The following is a 7030-nucleotide window of genomic DNA, read 5'->3' on the forward strand; positions in this document are numbered from 1 at the left end:
CCAAGGGAGGTATTTAGAATCCTGCCACCTGTTCATCCATTAATGCAGTTATTCAGAAATTCCCGTTACAAACTTCAAGGACTTGTAGAGTGGAGTGAATACATAATATTTTGAATAGGCTCCCACGGTTTCAATTCAGAGATTTAGGTCGTCCACTCCTGCTTGAGGAGTTGAATTAGGCGTGACGCAGTACAGTTATCGAAAGGAAACATAACGAAACATCTGTTTAGCACATAAGCATATTGGTTTGTACTAACACTTAAACATTACGTGTTAAAATTATTCAAAAACCAGAAAGAACGCAGCATATTGTACGAACATACTGTAATATTTCAGTGTTAATATATTAAAAATGTGCTTAAATGACAAATGGATGCTTCGTTATGTTTAATTTCGAATTGTTACCTGATTATTGTATTACGTCAACCCTTGTTCAATTTCTCAAGCAGAAGTGGATGAATTAAACATCTGAATTGAAACCGTCGTAAAACGGAAACGGTACGTTGCCAGACAAGGGTCCCTATTAAAATTATTATGTACTCACTCCCCTCTGCAAGCCCTAGAAGTCTGCATAGTCCTAGAAGTATGTGTAGAGAATTTCTGAACACCCCACATAATTAGTATTACATTAATGACAAGTTTACTCAGCTGTAAGTGGTCGTGAAAAGACATATATTCAAAAATTTACAAACAATTTAAAATTTGTTTCATTTTCTTGTCATTCCTATGCTTGTCTGCCGAGATACCAAAGAAACAGCAATTAATTTGCATTTTGAAGTCAACTAAGCACGTCGGTAAAACATTTCTAAACGAATAACAACCACAAAACTGAATAAGCAATTTGCAGAATTTAAAAGTACTGGGAATAATTTTTTCACTGAACGTCTTCCTCACTTCACTGACATCTTCCATTCTCTTCTGACGCCCATAGCAGTACTGTGTCACTAATTCATTGAAGTAATGAGAGTAGACAAAGGAATTGAATACGAGACGGATAACGATGGCTTTTCCATATCTGATGAACCATGCCGGCATTAGCGGAGTTGAGGTTTGAATGAACTTAGTAGTAATTTAAAGTCCACCATCATGTTGAGTTGCAGCTGATAGATTTTTTTTTTTGAGCATTTCACTCTGAAATCTTCTTCTATGATATTAAATTATACTCCATCTTTGATGACATTAATTTACTAGTTAGCGTAGTATTAGCTGCGATGAAAACCAGTAATTGATTATAATTGGTTGGCAGTGTAGGGTGACGAAGCTAAAACATTGACTTTCATACAACCATTGATGCACATCTCGTCCGTAGGCCACTCAGAAGACGTGTTGAGTTGTGCATTTAGAAATATTTGCATTCGTGTGAACACGTGGCTTACATCAACGTTTCGCCACCAGCAGATTTATCTAAAACAGGCAATCATGTACAGTAAGCAGCTTCGCCCCTCAAACTGTCAGCGTTTCTAGCTCCAAAACTTAAGTTGATAAAATTTCATTTAACTGTTTTGCACGTAGTTCATGTAAATACCTCAGCTACAAGATAGGAAAAATGATGTCCTATTTAAAAACTCATAGCTTGTTGTTGCAGCTCTCAGGATAATCATTAAATATTCTATATTCATAAATATCGTTTACGTCCCTTCAAAGACCGAAAAACGTTTGGTCCTTAGACTACCGGTTTCGGTTAGCAGTGATCATCTTCAGCTCGACATCAAAAGATGGGAAATGAATGCAACTAGTAGACTGATTACGTCTCACTTTCTAGAACAATAAAAATATGCCAGAACGAGAAATTATTATTTTAATGGATGTGAAAACATGATTGCGCTTAAAATATGACGAGGAATACCTGTTTTCTAAAATGTCCTAACATAATAGAGCCTTAGTGGCATCTTCACAAAATACACACAAAAATCAGTTTAGCATTGTTGCACAAGTTAAATATCTGGTACAAAGTAGGCCACGGTGCCGGCAGAGTCATACTGTCAACAGCGCTAGTGTTCATAAGAAACTGCAAGACGGTGGCCACGACGAATGTTAGCGCTATAAGCTCATTAGATGTCGCTGATGTAAGTCTATATATATTCGCCGATTATAAACTGTAAAAAGTTCAATAAATGAAGAGTACGATACGTAAAATCTACAGTGGGTTTACCAAGTGTATTACTTGTCACACTGATAAAATGTAATAATTAAAAAGTATAATAAAGTTAAATTGAAAATTCTCAAAAATGAAATTGTTAAGTGATAATATATAACTCTGAAACGATCTTATGGTCAGTTTAGATAAAAATAATAACATATACAATAATAAGGTAATGGAGCCAATAAAATAATATAAATCGGATAGAATAACTAGGAAAAGAAGAGAAAAGGATGAAAAGAAAGACTAAAGTAAGTAATCAGCGACTTGGCATAGCCGCCAGGATGCTGCTTAGGAGAGAAGTCAGAGGTATTTGGCCGACAGAAGGCCTAACGTACCCTGCGACATGTTGGTCCAAGCAGAGTATTATAAAATATTGTATCAGTCACTTGATATACAGACAGCAATAACCGTTTCAAAAATAAATTGAAATCGTATCTCCTTGACAACTCCTTCCATACCACAGATGAATTCTTGAATAGGAATAAATAAATCAGTAGGTATAATATATGCTTTGTGTGCCATTTAAGGGAATGGGGTAGGTAATAAAAATTTAAGCTAAAAAAAAAGCCTTCATTCCTGTACGCATTTCTTATGCACTTGACACGTTCCACATTATGACGGTTACAGTGAGATTGGTCAACAGACAATCAAACGCGAGATTAACAGGAGCAATGCAAGAAAGCGGTGTATATATGTTATGCACCCTATACTACGTAGCGACAGAGCAAACTATACATACGAGAGGCGGTCAGTAATTAACGTAACACATTATAAAATAAAGAAAAGTAGGCCCTGGGTACAAAATCGCGTTACCTATTTGTTAGCTCCTGCTTCTTACAAGGGAACCTCCTCATCGCAGCCCCCCTCAGATTTAGTTATAAGTTGGCGCAGTGGATAGGCCTTGAAAAACTGAACACAGATCAATCGAGAAGACAGGAAGAAGTTGTGTGGAACTATGAAAAAATAATCAAAATATACAAACTGAGTAGTCCATGTGCGTGATAGGTATCATTATAGAATAATGAGAGCCCAGGAGCGCCGTGGTCCCGTGGTTAGCGTGAGCAGCTGCGGAATGAGAGGTCCTTGGTTCAAGTCTTCCATCGAATGAAAATTTTTATTTTCAGACAATTATCAGAGTTCAAGTACTCACACATAATCAACTTCACTCTCCAAAATTCCAGGACATGTTCAGATTTCCTTGGACATATACAGGATTTGACGGTCTACACACGGAAAAATTCGAAAACGTTAAAAACATATGTTTTGAGAGAGCACAGAGGAAACTGTGCGACTGTGAAACTGTTGCATTCATTTGTTGCAGTTTATGTGACACACTCTTATGTTTTCATCACTTTTTTGGGAGTGATTATCACATCCACAAGAAAACCTAAATTGGGCAAGGTAGAAGAATCTTTTTACCCATTCGCCAAGTGTGCAAGTTAGGTGGGTCAACAACATATTTCTGTCATGTGACGCACATGCCGTCACCAATGTCGTATGGAATATATAAGACGTGTCGTACTGGATCAAATGTTTTCGGTTCCTATTGGAGAGGCACGTCCATTCGTCTACTAATCGCACGGTTTTGCGGTGCGGTCGCAAAACACAGACACTAAACTTGTTACAGTGAACAGAGACGTCAATGAACGAACGGACAGATCATAACTTTGCAAAAATAAAGAAAGTAAACTTTTCGCTCGAGGGAACACTTGAACCAAGGACCTCTCGCTCCGCAGCTGCACACGCTGACCACGGGACCACGGCGCTCGTCTGCTTACATTCTCCTTTACATTGCTTATGTTGCCGATGGACTAGTCAGCTTGTATATTTTGCTTATTTTTTCATAGTTCCACACAACTTCTTCCTGTTTTCTGGATTGATCTGTGTTCAGTTTTTCAAGGCCTATCCACTGTGCCAAATTACAACTAAATCTGAGGGGGGTCCGATGGGGAGGTTCCCTTGTTAGCTTCGTGCATTTCAAGCTTTTCCATTAAATCGGTAGCGCAGCCATTCTACGCTACGCGGATGAAATGTATATGTTTTTCTCATTCTTTCCTATAGTGTGGCCTGTTTCTCTTAAGTATATCCCACCGACGGTTTTATTACTTAGCTGTGAATGCTCTTTAAAACTTACATTAATAGAGTGGCAGGTTTGGTCGATATATTACTTGTCGCAAATTTTTAAACTTGATACTGTGTTCACCATAGTCGTCAAATTTTTCATGTGCACTTCTCAAGTTACGTTTACCACATCTAACTTTAAATTTTCTGAAACATTGCTCTATTTGCTGAGACATATCGTCGTGAAATTGCATTCGCAACTCCACTGGAAGAGTAACGTTACTTGTGTTCATCTAAATAAATATTCCTTCCGTTTATTATCTAGTAAGTTCTAGAGAAAAACACCTTATCTAAAACACATGGTATGCGTACGTTGAAGCGCCTAGGCTGAAATCGTTTTTGACCCTTTGAAATCATTTGTAATTGGTTTTCACCTAGGAAAAATTGACTTGGTGCTGATGAATCGAACTGCCATGCTTTTTCGTAACTGCATTCATAACCCAAATTCAAATATCAACTTCACTTTTTATTACCTATGCTGTCTTTTGATGCCAGTTTAGCTGACCTCCACGAGATAAATTCGGTAAAATAACTCTTTTGTAGATCTAAATAGAAATAAGGAAGTAAAAGAAAACTGAACATAATGGTTTTGTGCTGTTGTTGCTGCCGCTGAATGGCGCACAGCGCAGAACTTTACACCGCTCTCCAAGGAAGCTTGCGCCACTGAGGCAGTAGTTACGTTACGCTACTCGTAACGAAAGTCCGTGCCATCGAGACAAGGAACACGGAGCAGTTCCCTGTTGCCCTTCGGAGAAGCGCACTGCCGTATAGTAGAAGCACTGGATACGTTTGTTAGGTTTGCTGCCATTATTTTACTGGATGCTGCCTGTAAAACATTAACATGGACTTGAATAATTCATTAACCATTTTATTCAGTGTCATTTACTAAATTGGTCTATATATACCTAATTTATAGCGATGGCTACCAAAAGTATGAACAGCATTGGAATTGTATGCAGAACTGTTCCGAGGCAACGGCTGTCCAACTCTTCCCAGTTTCGTTAATGCCATCAAAATATCCGCGAGACAGGAATTTTTGCCTCTAGAACAAGAACTCGATCCATGGCTATTATTAGCGAAGCCGTGGAATTAGTTGTGACTTGCAACTGCTGCAGTAAATCCGCAAGAAAGGTTTCGTTAAATACTAAGGGAGTAAGTATCAACCATTCCATATTTTCCTACATCAGGAACTACATGGTTGTTATTTTCAGCATCGTTTTGAACACTTCCAGTAGGCGCTTCAGCAAGACAATTATTTTTCGACGAAAATATTGTTTACTGATGGGGCCACGTTCATAAATCATAGGAATAAATCATAGTCTGAGAATCTTGCGCTATAGGTCAAACGAAAACCCTCATTGGCTTCGTCATGTGTTTAGCCAGTGAATGTGTGGTGAGGCACAATCGGACAGCTCGTGGAAAGCCTGTATTTCGTTGAGGGTACTATGAGATAGACACATTTTTTGGTAAATGCGTTACCCTTGTTGTTAGAAGATACGCTCTTCAGAACTAATAAAATGCAAGTTTCTAATTTGATGGATTTCCGGCCCATAACTGTAGCAAGAGATGCATTAAATTGATGATTTCCAAATCGACGGGTGGACAGTAACAGTCCCAGTCAGAGATGTCCAGCACGATCGCTTAATCTGATGCTGTTAAGCTTCTATCTATGCGGTCACGTAAAGCGGTGATGTACATGGTGGCTGCCACGGCTGTGGAGGGGAGAGAGAGCAAATGGCAGCTGCGGCTAAAGCCATTAATCCAGATATGTTGACAATAGCGAGTTCATAAGTGACGCAGTTAGTATGCAAATATCGTGATCCACATAGTTCTCAAGTTGAAAACAGTCCTCTTTAATTTCACCAAACAAAATGCGACAGCATATAATACTCGTAAAGACGCCATTGCTTTTTCTACAAACTTTGGTTTCTTTTATTTCATGTAATATTTTAACGCACTTTTTTTCGTTGTGTAAATGATTCAGCATATGTAAAGAGCAGAAAAAATTATTTCATTTTTATTTAAAATAACAAATTTTATCCTGAAAACTCTAATAAATTTGTCACTAGCAAACATTTCTTTACGAACGTCGAATTTTCTTACGGGCTTCTGATCATTTACTGGACAGCAGAAATGTCATTTGAGAGTGCCGTCAGCTTCTGGGCGGCGGGCTATTCAACGGCCGCAACAACAGAACTAAAGTCCCTGTATTTAATGTATCTACATCCACATATGATTACTGTGCAATTCAGAATTAAGCGCCTGGCCGAGGGTTTATCGAACTACCTTTACGCTATTTCTCTACCGTTTCACCCTCAAACAGCGCGCGGAAGAAACAAACACGCTCTGCTTTCCCATATTTTATGACGATGGTCATTTCTTCCTATGTAGGTGGGCTCCAACAAAATATTTACACACACTGAGAAGAAAACTGGTGACTGAAATTCCATGTAAAGGATCCTGCAGCAGAGAAAAATGCATTTGTTTTAATGACTGCCACCCCAACTCGTGTGTCATATCCGTCACAATACCCCCCTGTTTCGAGATAATAATAAACGAGCTGCCTATCTTTTGACTTTTTCGATGTCCTTCGTCAATCCTATTTAATGCGCATCCCACACCGCTCTGTGATACTCTAGAAGACGGCGGACCAGTGTAGTGGGAACGATCTCTTTAGTAGATCTGTTACAATTTCTAAGTATTCTAGCATTAAATCTCAGTCTTTGGTTTGCTTTCCCACAACATTATCAACCTGATCATTTCAAT

This window comes from Schistocerca nitens, chromosome 8 (assembly GCF_023898315.1).
Source record: "Schistocerca nitens isolate TAMUIC-IGC-003100 chromosome 8, iqSchNite1.1, whole genome shotgun sequence".
Taxonomy (NCBI): domain Eukaryota; kingdom Metazoa; phylum Arthropoda; class Insecta; order Orthoptera; family Acrididae; genus Schistocerca; species Schistocerca nitens.